Below are 16,080 nucleotides of genomic sequence, written 5' to 3' on the forward strand. Positions count from 1 at the left end.
GAATGAAATAACTTTCATGATGACAGTAAGAGAACCATCTGGATTACCTTTAAAAAGAAATTCTTTAACAATATACTCAGATAAATACTCAGGCAAGTGATAACATACCTTCATAAATGAAAACTATCATGTACACCAATATCTGCTTTTACCAGAAAATTTGTATAAACTGGAGATTGTTTATAAAAGTGAATCATCAATTAATGAGTACTCATTGTGCCCAGATATTAAGAGCCAGCTGTTGATATTCTCCAGGCACTCGCTATTCTCTTTATAAACCACTTTTGTGTCTCAGGCATTTAATCCCGAGAGTAGCACCTTTTCCATAGTCAGCCCCAGGCCTCAATCGGTACCACAGTCACGACTCTTGATTGCTGCTCACTCATTGTATCACCTGTACTCTTCTTTCCTATCTCCCCTGAAGGCTGGGTCTCTACTTCCCCCATAAACCAACCATGCTGAGACAGAAACATTTCACTTTTGAAGCATCTTAATCAGCAACTTATTGACTTTGTTTCTGTTTTTTTGGAGAAACCTCCTTCCGGCGTTTGCCCACCTGAGGAAGTCTTTCCCCTTAGCTTTGGGGGTCTCCCGTGACCGAGTCCACACTACCCTGACCCTGCCGGCACTCTTCCACCAGACCAGGAGCCCCACAGCAACGGAGTGAGGACTGCTGCACTCGATGTTTAAACCTGGGGAAACGTCGGAAACGCAGACTGTGCTCATCCACCTGAAACTTCCACTGGATTTGGGCCTAGCCCACTCATCTTAAAGTTCCAGTCATGAGGTCTTCACGATTATCGATGGGAGGCTCTTCATACCAATTTGACTTCAGGTCGTGACGGAAGGAAATGGCAACCTGTTGAGCTGACCTTTTGTCCCATAGCCGTAGGCTCTGAAACTGAGTGCATCTGTATTTCTCGCCCACATTATAAGATATGGCGGGGAGAGCACGAGGTGGCATGACTCAGCCCTGGTACAAACTGGGTGCCAATTTAGAAAAGAATGGCAAAATAAGCAGACATAAGATAAGTTTCCTCAGAAAAATAACAGCATTAACACCACTCCAACCCTTCATTCAGCACGCAGCCGCCAGATTACTGCCAAGATACCTAAGCTGCCAGGGTATGATAAATGCCAACGCTGGGACAGTGTTTACCACTGAGCAGAGGGAGGAAGATGAGAGTGGGGAGGAATGCACAGAGGTCTTTCAAAAGTACTGGTAAGATTTTATTTCAGGTAAGTGGTGAGAACACAGGTGTTACTATATGCCTTTCTAACGTCAAAAAACATCATTTTTTAATGCTTCATTTAGAAAAAATAATTGAAAAAGACATCCTCCCTCATTTGTTCAAAAAAAGGAATACTTCTTCAGCTTTAAATTTTTCAGTTCAATATTTCCTAGCTGCCTATTAGAGAAAATAGAAATGTTATATCCATACCAACAATATACCATATATATTTTATGTGCACATCATAATTGGGAGAAATAACTCACCACAAAGACACCACTGCAGTAGTAGAAAGTAGCAGAAACATAATGGTATGAATTCCAGCTTTAGCAAATATTCGCCATACGACCTGGGGATAGTTAACTTCTCTGAGCCTCAGTGTTCCCATCTGTAAAATGGGATACCACCTCCTCCCTCGTGTGGCTGTTGTAATGATTAAATGAGATGATACAAATAAAGGACCTGACACATAGCTAGCACTTAACAAATGCTAGTTGTTAGATTAATAATCTGATGAAACATAATTATAGTTCATTTAACTTATCAAATTAAAGAGATAAAATCAAGGCAAATAATGCTCAAAAATCATTAAATGTAATTTGGAAAGCTTCTTTTACTAACATCAAAATAAATATGGTTACAAATAAAAGCTTTACAATATGCACATCATAATCGGGAGGACACTGCGATAGGAATTTGAGTGGCTACACTGCTGGCGTTGAAGATGAGGGGAACCGAGGTGCAGGCAGGTGCAGCTATAAGCTGGAGAAAGAATGGGCCCCTGCTGCTGCTTCCAGAAGCAACACAGCCAGACCAACATCTCTCTTTTAGCTCACTTAAGATTTTTGTTTTCCCAAACTGTAAGATAATAAATGTGTGTTGTTTTAAACCTCTAAGTGTATGAATATTTGTTCTAGCAATAAAAGGAAACTAATATACTTCTTTTTTTTTTTTATCCTCACCTGAGGACATTTTTTTTCGGTATTTTGTTCAGATAGAATGGGAGGGAGAGAGAGAGAAACATCGACATGAAAGGGACACATCGAATGGCTGCCACCCACACGACCCAACCAGGGCCGGGGACAAACTGCAACCGAGGTACGTGCCCTTAGCGGGAACCGAACCCGAGTCTCTGGACCGCAGGCCGACGCTCTAACCGCTGAGCCAAACCAGTCAGGGCCTAATATACTTCTTAAGTGAAATGAAGAAAGGAAGATTTTCCCAGGAGGTCAAGATAGTTGACCTAACCTAGAGAAAGCAGTATGTATCAGAGTCCAGCATGTTGAAACGATGAAAAAGGAGGGGGAGGCCACAAGTTTTATACAGCATGCTTTAAAAAAAAAAAGGCAAAATTTATAGGTAAAACCGACTGGAGTGCTATGTGTTTTCTATTATCACCACCTCATCACCATCAAATGCTCCTGCCTTTGTATATTTAAAATCATTTATACATTCATGCACCCATTTAAATATTTACAAAGGTTTCCTGTATTTAGTATCTCAGAAAGTGACACCAAGATTCACCAAGTTACCAGGTCATGTTTGATTCTTTCCTCCCTCATACCCACCTTCTCCTCCCGGGTAGCTACCTTACCTCATCCAAAACCATCAATGACCATATCTTATTACTTCTACCTCTAAATTTTCTCTGCAGAATTTAGAGGTGGAATTTAGAGGCCACCCCTCCAGCCCCGTACCCTCCCGCCATACTGAACTCCTTCTGGACCCTTGGAGCATATGCCCTCTCATTTCTGGGTCTTTGCACAGCTGCTCCGTCTACATGGAACACTCTCTTCTTCCTTCTTCCAGACTCGCTCCCGCCTGTCCTCCAGATTCCATTCCTCCAAAAAGCGGCCCTGAATCCCTCTTCAATTTAGGTTACACGGCAGTATGTGCTTCAATTTTACTGTACTCAATACTTTTAAAATAAGGTCCTTGAGGGGGTAACAGTAACCATTTCGTCTACTTCTATGTTGAAATGAGTGCTAAAATTATTGCTGGAATTACTCCTAAATACAACAAATGTTGCATTTATTACTAAAAGGAATATGAAACAATAATAAGTCTGTGGTGTATTCATTTAAGAGAAAGGCAGCTTCCAAAGCCAAATGAAGACTTAAGATTCTTACAGTTTAATAAAACATCATATATTACTTACAAAATATAGAAACTTTTCATTTGCTGGGAATCTTTGACTTATTTGAAATTTTCCTCTTTCAATGTTTGGCAGGGATTCAACCTGAATAACTTAATTTTATATTAGACAGAATTATTAATTTGTCATAAAATTTTGTGGGACACAAAACATTTTTAAAAGAACTTAAAATCAGTTTGCCTTTATATATGACAGACTAAAAGACTCTATGGAAAACATACACACAGACACTAACATAAAGAAATGTAAAAACAACACTAAGTGTAAACTAGCAGAAAACTGCTCAGATAACTTATGGGACATTCATACAGGAGATTCAGTTAGCCACTTAAAAGAATATATGATACAGCTTCATCTACTCATCTGGAAAGATGTCTATTATATCTTATGCAACCAAAAGCATACATAATTATACTACTGAGCCCTCGCCAGTTTGGCTCAGCATTAGAGCGTCAACCTGCAAACCAAAGAGTCACAGGTTCAATTCTGGTCAATCCTCAGTTGCTGTTCAGTCCCTAGCCCTGGTTGGTCCGTCACGGTTATGCAGGAGGCAACCAATCAATGTGTCTCTCTCACATCAATGTCTCTCTCTCTCTCTCCCTCTCTCCCTCTGTCCCTCTCTCCCTCCCTCCCTCTCTTATCCTAGGGTAAGGATTTTTTTAAGTTACATTAAATAATTATATTACTGAGATCACAATGTTTTCTAAATTGTGTGTGTGTGTATAAAAGAAAACTTTTTAACATAGCTAAATAATTTTTCAACAGCCAACTTTTTGGGGGAAATAAAAATATTATCAGAAGTCTTCATGTTTAAAACTATATAAAGCGAATCCTTTGCCATAGCTAATATTATACTTTCTTACAGAAAAGTTTATGCTGTGTGCCAATAGGCAAAAGTCTCTATCAGTCAGCCCTTCAGCAATATCCAGCATATAATGGTCATAATACTGTAAATTACTATGATATTTTCAGTATCAAAGATAAAATTACATATAGCAATGTCTGCTACATTTTATTACATTCTAGTTATTTGGGAATTAGCGATTTGTTTAGGAAATACATGGTAACTTTCTGTTAAAACAACCTACTCTGTAACAGTGTAATACTATAAGAAAACTTTTTGAGTCTTTAGGAGAAACACTAAAAAAATACAATTATAATTATTGCCTGTATCTTGTAAACATTACTTCTGAGGCATTTATCTACGGCAGTTAAATTTCAATGAAAAATGGGGAAACTGGAAATGAGACAACTGACGGACTCAAGTTTCCTGTTTTCTCAAATCCTACGTACATCACATGGTTCATTAGGTATGTAAAGGTATATCTGAAATCAAAGTAGAGAAAGCAACAAGCAATAGGAAGTAAAACACACAGAGACATGTTACTCTAAGAAAGTATACTATATTAATACATGGTAACCTCAATCCCTTACTTCCTCATCAACAGTTGGCTTGAAAAAAAAATACTGAATTAACTGAACTTCCTTCTCTTACCTACAAACTTAAATTAAGATTTACAGGGGGAAAAAGAATACTAGAAGAGTGCTGCTTAGTAAAAATATAGTGAATAAGCAAAAACTAAATATTTTTGCAAAAATATAAATTAGGAATCATTATTTCTGAACTGACAAATTCTCCAAACATCATGGGACTCATTTAGTTTTCTAGTAGTAGCACGTATACTGTTGACATTATTCTCTTATCACATACTTTGATTTACCATCACAAGTTATTTCTCATTATTTTTTAATTAATGAAGTATCAAAATAAACCTGTACTCACAGCAGAAATGAGCCTGGGCACTAAAAACAACTCTGTGCACAGAAGTTGCTTAATGCTGGGATTATAAATGCAAGGGCAGCGTATTATAAAAAAGAAGCTGGACATTGGAGTGAGGTAGTCTGGATTGAATTCTGAAGGGCCTTAGTAGGTTACATCCTCTCTGAGTTTCAGTTTCCTCATCTGTAACATGGAGGTAACAGCAACTATAGTGCAGAATTACTAAGAGGTTTAACAGTAAGTAAGGCACATAGAACACAGTACCTGGCACATTCCAGCTAATAATGTATTTGAAAAACAAGAGTGTTTAGTATGTGCCAGATACTATTGTAAGTGCCTCGCATGTATCAATCAGTGAATGATAACTATCACTACCTCTGGCCCTGCCTTCACCTCTGCTCCTCTCCACCCTTTGGGGATAGCCTGAAACATGTAATCCAATTAAACAGCATAGAAATAATAATAGCGTTGTGTCAGGCATTGTACTAAACCAGTCATATGGATCGTTTAATTTAATCCTCACAACAACCCTTGCATCAATAAGGCAGGAACTATTTATTAACCTTCTTTTACAGAATAGGAAATGTAGGTTTAGAATGATTAAATAACTTGCCTAAATTCACACACGAAGTAAAGCCTGATTTCAGAGTTCCCATGCAACTCTGCTAAACTAAAGGGAAATAATACTTTTAATTCCGTAATCTCAAAATAGCAGGGACACCTACTATTCATTTCACATCGTTTTTTAAATCTTCACCTGAGGACATGCTTAGAGAGAGGAAGGAAGGGGAGGAGGAGGAAGGGGGGAAGGGAAAGCGTGGAAGACAAAAACATCAATGGATTGCCTCCTGAAAGCGCCCGGACCAGACCAGAGATCAAACCCGAAACCTAGGCATATGCCCCGACCCGAACAGAACCCGCAACCCTTTGGTGTACCAGACGGTGCTCCAACCAACTGAGTCACCTGGCCAGGACTGCACATTGATTTTTAACGAGTTTTTGAAACAGATGAGTCAGACAGACATGTATCAGTATGTGCACCAGAAGATTACCTGAGTTTCCACTTTTTTATTCAAATCCATTCCAATCTCCTCCCAGAGGGGATCTGAGCTGGCAAGAACTCCAATTCCTAATCACGTAAGTGCCAAGAGAGGTGATCACAGAGCAGTTCTCAAACTGCTTATCTCCACGCAAAACCCAAATTCTGACCTAGACTGGGCCTGCAAAAAAACACCTCTTCACTTAGTAACGACTGAATCTACTTTCCACCATACCTACCACGAGCATTCTAACTTCATATGATTCAATGCCTCGGTTTGAAAAGATTAGTTAGGAACCAAGGGTGACCGCAGGGGCAAGCACGCGCTCCAAAACTTTCTTGCATTTCCGAGGCAATCTACGAGCGCCCCACCACCCACGCACACGCAGCCCCGCAAACAGACGCGCGCAGGGAAGCTTTGCGCGGAGCCTCCGAGGCTGTCGCCCTGTGGCGTCCATCTGGGCGATCTGGGCCCTGCAGGAACTGCCCCGAGCAAATAGGGAAGAGGGTAGGCGACATGACTGGCGTTTCCTTTCCAAGGTCCGTGAGGTCATCAATTCTTCCCGAGGGGTGAACTGGAGGAATCAAGTGACCCTGAATGTGCTAAGCGCTTGGGAATGAGGGTGCCCCTGGAGGCCCTAAGCTCTGAACCCTGTTTGGATTGTAAAGCAAGGGTGGCGGCCGCTCCACACCTCTTCTTCACTAGCACGCCCGACCTGCCCCAGCCGCCCCAGCACACCTGTTGCCCCTCGCCTACACCAAGGTGGGCAGGTGAAGGAGGCTTAGCGTCACCTTCGGGAGCCGGGAACCAATCAGAGCACGCGATTCCCGCAGGGGGCCAATCGCTGAGCGCCGGGAATTCCGCAGTGTAGGGTCCCAACCTACCCGCCGGACTCCGCGGAGCGCGGGGATCCCTCGAGACAGTGGGTGGAGGCGCGGCACCCCCAGAAGGCGAGCACAAGTTCGCAAGGACAAGAGAAGGCAAACAGGGAAACACTCACCAGTCCTCCCGCAGGAGGGTCACTTCACACTGCGGGGCGACATCTCCGCTCAATCTGTGCGAGGCCCGCACGCCCTTGACCAACCGCCGCCACCGCCACCGCTGCCGCGGATCGCCGCCGCCTGTTTCGAAGGGACCAATCAGAGGGCGGGGAGAGGGCGTGGCTGGAGGCCCCGCCCCCGGCCGCCCGGGAGCACGAGACCAGCGCGCGCGTGCCAGTCAGTGGGTCCCGTCCTCCGCCGTCCGGCCGCAGTCCACGCCTCCGCCTGAAAGACGAAGTGGCCTGGTCGCAGCACTAGTCCCCCGCCTGGCCCCTCAGCGACAGCAACAGCCCCTCCTACTAGTCCCGATAGGCTGCAGCGTTGAATCGACCGCCCCTGCTGGAATGTGACCGCCCCTGCTGGAATGTGGCCCGGTGTGTTCGAGGGCGTTGTCCCGAGCTCCGTCCAGATCAGTTAAGGGCCCCTCCCGACCTTAAATCCACTCGCGATCTCGCCGTCCAGAAGGGCCTTGGTTTCCCGAGACAAAATGCCACCGAGCAGGAACGGGAGTCCAACGCGGGAGCCTTTCAGAGAGGCCCCCCTTCTCGTCAGGGGGTGTCAGACGAAGGGAAGGACTCCTAGAACTTCAGGCTACACCAGAATCCGAAAGGGGATGTTGGCACTTCCTTCAGCACAGCCGGGGAGAAAATGAACCTCAGCACGATGAGACGTGCCTACTAGCTCTGAGGGTTGCCAGCACGCAGAGTGGACTTCCGTGGAACAATAGATAGGTCTGTAATAACTGTGAATGTGGCTTGTTCGTTACCAAAAACAAAAACAAAAACAAAAAAATCGATGGCCAAAAGCCTGGCGTTCCAGGCACTTCTCTGCTTGTTGGTTAAATTTTGTCAAATCAGGTCCCCTCTCTGGGACTCCTGTTTCCCTGTCTGCAAAGTGTGGGGATTGACCTGGAAGGACCGTCTCTCTCTCTCACACATTCACTCCTCCACTCATTCATCAAAAACAACACAAGAACTAATGCTTGTGGGAGAGACTAGAGTGAAGGAGACAGTCCTGCCCTCAAAGAGCTCAGCGGCGTGGTTACGGCTCCGTCAATGGAAGTCTGCGGAGGTCTGTGCAAGACCATCCCCAACAGTCTCCTAGGGGGATGGTCTGAAAGAAGTTGCCTTTTGAAGGACAAATAGAAACCTGCGAAGAGGAAGGCTAATTGGGAGTAAGGAGTGCTTTCCAAGCAGAGAGATCCAGGAGGTTCTGGGAATAGCAGTATTGAATGACTCAAGTTCGGGGTCAGGAGATAAAGGAGGCTGGAAGAGTAGGCACAGATGAACGCCCCATAGGGAGTTTAGGTTCTTTCTTACAGGTGATTGGAATTGGTTATGAGGAGGGAATGGTATGAACAGGTTTGTGTTTTAGGGGGAAAAAATCATTTTCAAGGATTTTTGAAGAAGTAAGACTGGCAGCAATTCTAAAGACTAAACTAGCTCAGAAGGGATGGTGAGGAAGAAGTGTCTGCAGCTACCTAAGAGGCTGGTGTATCCGCACTTGGTTATCATGTGATAGTGATACAATCTAAGGAATACCAGGAAGACAACTTTGGGGGAAGAATAATATACTTTGGTTTGAGGTGTGTTCAGTTTGAAGTGTAAAAAGAACATGTAGGTAGAGGTATTCAGAAGATAGTTAGAAAGTTAGGTCTGAAGCTGACTAACTTGGTTTGTGTAAGAGATACAGATTTGAGAAACCAAGCCAACAAATACTCTTGAGCACTTGTTCTTTGCCGGCCCTTACCATAGGAGTCCTGCTGTCACAGAGCTTATCTTTGGGTGGGTGAAGATGGTCATCAAAAGTTGACATATAAGTGGTAATTGAATCTGATGCCCAATAGCAAATCCCAGAACACTTTGCCGACCGTGACTACAGCAGATCAATTTTTACAGGACCTGTTGTTCAAATCAACCTGTTTTATAGTGTTTTTATTTAAAACTAAGGGCAATTTTCATAGCACTTTATTTAGCCAAATGTCAAGTGGTGTTGTGGCTTTAAATTGGATTTATTGAGTCCTAATATAAAAATATGTACACTTCTCTACAGAACCTGAAAAATAAATATATTATATTATATATATCTTGTTTGATGATGAGTCTTTAGTTAACAGTTCCTTTATTTTTTTCTTGCATGCATACAATGTGCCTAAACATTTGACTACCACTTATTAAAATTTGAAATTATGCTATATGAGGTATATACACACATTTTCTCTCTCTCTCTCTCTCTCTCTCTCTCTCTCTCGCTCTCTCTCTCTCTCTGTCTCACTCATGTGTGACACACACACACACACACCCCACTCAATATTTCTAAACCATTTGTTGTAACGTTGGCAGCAGGGTATTTTATAGTCACTTACTTTTTCTTTGTCTATGTGGTTTGTCTTAATAACTTCTCTTCCTTATACAGATATAAGACAATATGTTGGAAAGTGAATCCACAGCCAGTCTATGCAAACTGCTTCTCCTCTCTAAGCCCATCTTCTTCACTGGTTAAATGTGGGGATCGGGTGAAGTGTTATTTTATTCTTGTTGCTTTTTCTCTTCTGTATAAAGAAGAAAACAGTTCTCTGTGTTGCTTTCCCAACCTCACTTTTACATTAATCCCACTTAGTACCCCACTTCCGCAGCTCACCATCTCACCTACCTTGGTTTAAACACTGTAATTAGTAATTGAGGACTCCACCTAATGAGCTGCAATCTACTTTCATGTGTAGCATTTCTAATTGGTGGTTAGGTTAATAGCTATATTTTACTTGAAATTTACTTGAAATTGACATGGTTGTAACATGCAGAGTGAGCCTCATCAGTCTGCTTCCCTCAGATGACAGTCTATCAGTTCTGTCTTTCCCAGAATTGTGAAGATGTACCTTCCTTTAATAAAGTATTGAGCTTGGAGGTCTAAATTTTAAGGTACTATGTTAAGAATAATCATTCATCTGACTAAGCCTCTCCACAGAATACAGAAGAGGCTCTCTCATATACCCCTTGATATTGAAATATCATTTGACTCACAGCCCTAAGGGAAATGTTCTATTGCTTAAAATAGACCATAGCTGGAGACTTTTTTAATTTTGCTTTTGGTTTATTAGTTGTTTTGTTCTTCATTTTGTGGTTGCTACTGTTGTTTTTAATGCTTTTACATTAAAAGTGTCAATCTATGGACTATGCCTTGGGTGATATACTAGATGAAATGTAGGGGCAATAGGGATCTTGATTAATTCACAATTAATTAAACTACTCATTCAGGAGATAATCTATTGAGAACCAACTGTATTAAAAATAATACTAAGCTCTGTCAAAGAAATGTTACAAATTTACATTAACAAATATAATATATAAGTAATTCAATGATATAAAATTGTAAAACTATTGTTATTAATACTAAATATTAATAATGTGGTGAATTGAATAGTATCCCCTGCAAAATTCATCTTTGTCTGGAACCTCAGAATGTATCAGGCTAGGATGGACCTATAAGAGTTTCTCTATAAGAAATAAGAATTCTTAGTTATATATGATAGGAAAAAGTTCTCAAATTCACTTATGAAAAAAGGGAATCATTGGCTTATGTAATTGAAACCCTTGGATAGAACTCTCTAACTTTCGGCAAAGCCCAATCTAAGATTTCAAATAATAAAACCAGAATCTCATCTCAAGTGTCTCTGCTGTTTATATTGGCTTCATACTCAGATTTCCTCTGGTTACAAGATGGCTCCCAGCAGTTCAAGTTCCACATCCTCTTAGGTTCAAGTCTAACAAAAAAAAGTGAGTAACTGTATAGTCAGGCTCAAGTCAGAATATATGAACCACTGTGGTTACTTCAAAAAGAGGAAATGTAACACCAAAACTTATTTTCAGAAGAGACAAAAGAACTGAGACAATGAACAGGAGCAGACGAGACAACCCAGAGCTGAGCAACACTAGGAAGCCACTGCACTTCTGGGGCTTGGAAGTTCAAAAGAGGCATCCAGAAGGCAGGGCCACCATCAGGAGGGTAAGGTGTGCCCGAGAGGAGATGCAGTCGCTACCAAAGAGGCCATGGGAGGCAGAGAGAGTGAGGACGCCCTGGATTTTCTCTTTCTATCCTTCAGTCTCCCACTAATACCTTCATTGATCGAACCTGGCCACAGCTAGCTGACAGGGGAGCCTATAAAATGCAGGATTCGCCCTCCTCCTACCCCAACATGAGCAGAAGCAAGGGGAGGAATGATTTGAATACAAATAGGAGATATTATTTAAGTTTTTGCTGTGATGATGCCACTCCCAACTCCCAGTGGTTTACAATAATAAACACTGATTTATCTTGCTCGTGGATCTGCAAGTGAGCTCCTAGTGGAGGGGAAGGGCACAGCTTCAAGCTGTCTGTTGGGTTTAGGTCTATTCCTTCTGACTCTCATTCTGGGCCTTGCAGTCAGTCATCAGGGGCATTCTCTTCTCAGGGAAGACGGCAGGGTGCAAGAGCAGCGAGCAGAAACGTGATGTCCTTGAGGCCTCAGTTCAGAGCTGGCACGCTGGCACTCCACCCACGTTCCATAGCCCAAAGCAAGTCACGTGGACAAGCCCCCTATCCATGGGCTGGGACACATGTTCTGCCTACTCACAGGAGAGGCATCGCAAATTCGCCAGGCACAGGGGCCCGGGGCAGGAAGAGAGTAAAGACTTTGGAACAATAAGACAAGCAAATGACCAGCACTGCCTGCCTCCTAAATACACTCCAAGCAAAATATCTCATGTTCCCTGAATGGGTCACCTGCCTAATCCTAAACCATTCACCATGATCTAAGATGTGTGATGCTCTGATTGGTTATGGCTGAGTAAGATTTCCAATTCTATGCTAGGGTAGAATCAGCTTCATCCAAAAACACAAGGACTAGGAGAAGGAAGGAGGTGGGTCCCCCGAGGAAATCAGAGTACTCTTATCATAAGCAAAGGCAATGGATTCTCAGTGTCCAAAACATAACAGATAGTCCCTACAGTAGGTAATAGTCAAATGCGATACATGATATTTGACAATTTACTGGATGTATTATTTTCCACAGTAAAGACAAACCAATAGAATAAATGGCAGTTTTCTCGCTTAGTAGAATGAAATCACTTGATCATAGCCAGTAGTTGGATTCATTAATAACATTATTGTCCATAATGTTGATAAGCCATCACCATGAGAAAATGATGGTGCAGAGAGATCAAGTCAGAAAAAAGTACAGTGTAGGGGTCATTCTTCTTCGGACAGGAGAGAATAGCAACTTCAGCACTGTTGATATTTTGGCCTAGATAATTGTTATGGGAGGACATCCTGTCCATCGTAGGATGTTTAGCAGCATCCCTGGCCCCTGCGCACATAATGCCAGTAGCATCCCTGCCCCACCAGCATGACAACCCAAACTGCCTCCAGACATTGCCAGGTGTTGTCTGGGAAACCAAAATTCCCTCCAGCTGCAACCTGTTGGGACAGAGAAAGGAAAGGGAGAGAATGAGGAGACTGCTTTGTCTTTTTCTCTGTCTTTTCTCACTCAGTTTAATGGAATACAGCCTTCTGGGAAAGGCGTTTTATCTGGACCTAGAATTTAGGCAGGGCCAGGAGACAAGGCTGGAGTAGGACCAGAGGGTGAAGAGTCTCAGTAGAGTTTTTGCTGAAGCCAAATGGAAACCACGCTGGGACATAACCAGGTCAGCAAGAGGTCGTTCTAATGACCCATAAAAGTGCACATCCAAGAGGGAGGGCGGCGCCCTTCTCTCATAGCACTTATCACAGTGCGCTTATTTCATTCGTATGTACTTCCTGCCTGTCTCCTTTATTAGATTGTAGATTCCATGGGCACAGGTCCCTTTCCTGTTTTGTTCACCACCGTCACGCACTATATCAAAGCTCGAGGTCTATTTAGAACTACAACACCAGTAATATCATCTTCTGACAGTCAGTTGCATTAATAACAATAATAATAAATAGCAGGAGCTACCATTTATTGGGTGCTTAGTACTGCCATGTGTCGCCAAGTAAATTGCTTTTGAAGCATTATCATGCTTAATGTTCACACCAGCCCTATGAGGTAGGAATCAGATATTGTCCACATTTTACACATAAGGAAACTGAGTCCAAGACGGCCTTTAAAAGTTTTCCCCAAGGTCACAAGGCTAATTAGTGGCAGTTCTGCTTCTGTGATATTCTGTATCGATGATATACATTTTCTGACCTTAAAACCAGATTCTGCCGTATTTCTTCATGCATATTACATCTGATCACAAATTCGAACTGCTCTTTTTCTCTTTATTTTTCTTTTTCATTTTTCCTTAAAATCTCAGAAAAATTTTTTTGGATAGAAAACTTCATTAGTGAACTATTTCTGCTCACAGTTTTGGCACCAAATATATGTTTTTTTCCACACTAACAGCCAGTTCTTACACCAACTGGATGTCCTACAAGTCACTTCAGTTCTGACAGTACTACCTAGACTTAGCACAGAGCCCACAGATTAAGGGCCCAGTCGCACGGGACTGCCCCAGCCCCACAAGTGTCCGGTACTTGTCCCCACCTGTACTTCTGATCAACTATCTATAATCCAGGGGTTTCCATGACACCATTCTCAGGTTCAATATTTGCTAGTATGGCTCACAGAACACAGGAAAACAGTCTACTTACTATTGCAGGTATATTATGAAGAATACAATTCAGGCCCTGGCCAGTTTGGCTCAGCGGTTAGAGCGTCGACCTGCGGTCCTGAGAGACCCGGGTTCGGTTCCCGCTAAGGGCGCGTACCTCGGTTGCAGTTTGTCCCCGGCCCTGGTTGGTCGTGCAGGTGGCAGCCACTCGATGTGTCCCTTTCACGTCGATGTCTCTCTCTCTCTCTGTCTTCCTCTCTCTCCCTCCCACTCTACCTGAACAAAAAAATGGGAAAATGTCCTCGGGTGAGGATAAAAAAAAAAAAAAAAGAATACAATTCAGGAACAGCGAAATAGGGGCATAAAGTAAGGTATGGGTTGGGGAGGTTGGGGGTAGGAGGAGAGCATGGCGCTTTCATGCTCTCCCCATAATGTCACCCCCCGCCCCAGCACCTTGATGTGTTCACCAACCCAGAAGCTCTTCAAACCCCATCAGTAAGGGGTTTTATGCAAGTTCCACTCCATGGGCATAATTGATTAAATCACTCATCATTGGTGATTGACTACCACCTGTGGGCTCCTCTCCCCTCCCCAGAGGTCAGGGATGGGGCTGAAAGTTCTAGCCCTCTAATAACAGAGGCGGTTCCTCTGCTAATCAGCCCCGTTCAAAAGCATGTAGAGGTCCACAAACAGTTACCTTATGAGCATGGACACAGGTATAGTTGAAAGGAGCTTGTTATGAATAATGAAAGATGCTCCTATCCGCTCAGGAAATTCCAAGGCTTTTAGAGGCTCTGTGTCAGAAACCGGGGACAAAGACCAAACATGTATTTCTTAGTGTATCACAATTAGCATCAGACTTTTGCTACTGCAAGGTCTTAACCATTTGAATAAACCCGGACGTATAGGATTAACTCCTAGCTCTGCAGACAGTGCCCCTCAGTTCCAGCCCCTTTCCCCCCACTTTCTCCACGGACACCTTGTGGTCTGGAGACCACACTCAGTTCCCCAAATGGGATCTACTCCTTCAGGCATTCAGAAGTTTAATTCTCTGTTTTAAATGTCCTTTCCTCGTTACCTTTCACCCCTGGTGGGCTTGCGCTGTCTCACTTACTCTTCAGCTAAATCCCTTTACACGGCAGGTGCTGATGCCTTCATTTTACAATGGTAAGACGGGGGCTCAGAAAGGGACTGTGCACCCCATCTGTGGTCTGTTAACGTCAGTAATCCCCTTCCCTCTTACTCTGACCCTGCAAGTCCTGGCTATCCTTCCAAGCCCCGGGGAAGTGCTACCTTCTCCATGAGACCTTCCCAGTTGAGTCCATACAACATTCCTCTGTGCTTCTTTGTAAGCCTCTCCAGGTAATTACTGCGTCAGTCATCTTCACATTCCCATGGAGTTTAGCAAAAGAATCTTGTACTTAGTGGGGATTCAAGTCTTTTTTGTTCCAGGGATGGAATCCAACTGATGTAGCCCCAACCCACTCCCTTTCCCACTGAATAGCTATTTTTAGGACTTCAGGGTCGCCCCAGTATTTTAATACCAAAACAAAACAAAACAAAAACAAAAAATTTTTTCTTGCTAAGCAAGCTCCATTTTGGCTGACTTCAGGAGAAAGGGAGATATAAACCCATTATTTATAGAAGGTGTTTTATTGTATTCACCAAAGGATAATGGGGAGAAGAATGCAACAGTATAACAATGAAGGGAGGAAATGACTAATTCCTGCTTTGGGGGAAGTCTAAAACAGCTGTGCACCCAGCTGAAGGAGTGTTTTCCAAAAGCAACACAAAACAAAACAAAATGATTAATTATATGCACTGAAGCCAACAGTGAGCACTTTTAATAGAGAAAAGGGAATGTCCCATCCTGGAGTTATCTGTACCCATGGAATATGTAAATGCTGCCACCAGACCCTGACTGTGGGAAGTGTCCCCCCCTAAAAGCATAACCAATGTGCCTGGGGAATATTTTACGTGACAATCATTAACTTTTCTGTATGCTCTTCTCTTTGAACTTCAAAGAAAATGAAATGATCAGAGGGCTACTACAAATGAGTGACTGTTCACCAGGGCTTCTCCAGGGATGAAGAATGTACCATTTGTGTTGTGAGAGTTTATCTCTTTGTAAATTATTCCCCTCAGAGTCCATAGAATGTCATTCATCATTCACAGAAATAAGAGTTTGTATATCTTTTCAAATTCCATTCCCAAATAAAAGCCTG

At 42.9% G+C, this 16,080-nt stretch overlaps 1 protein-coding gene across 1 annotated transcript in view; it reads right to left on the reverse strand.

Moving 5' to 3' along the window:
- The window catches only part of GAS2L3 (growth arrest specific 2 like 3), a 29,875-nt gene extending 23,479 nt beyond the window's left edge, over positions 1–6,396 (reverse strand). Inside the window, exons 1-3 of the mRNA XM_036253090.1 lie at positions 6,220–6,396; positions 3,391–3,479; positions 1,499–1,655 (exon numbers count right to left, since the gene is read on the reverse strand). The gene's annotated coding sequence lies outside the window, so the exon portion shown is untranslated. The remainder of the gene's footprint in view (positions 1–1,498; positions 1,656–3,390; positions 3,480–6,219) is intronic.
- Between the last annotated feature and the right edge of the window lie 9,684 nt (positions 6,397–16,080).

This window comes from Molossus molossus, unplaced genomic scaffold, assembly GCF_014108415.1.
Source record: "Molossus molossus isolate mMolMol1 unplaced genomic scaffold, mMolMol1.p scaffold_m16_p_10, whole genome shotgun sequence".
NCBI classification, from domain to species: domain Eukaryota; kingdom Metazoa; phylum Chordata; class Mammalia; order Chiroptera; family Molossidae; genus Molossus; species Molossus molossus.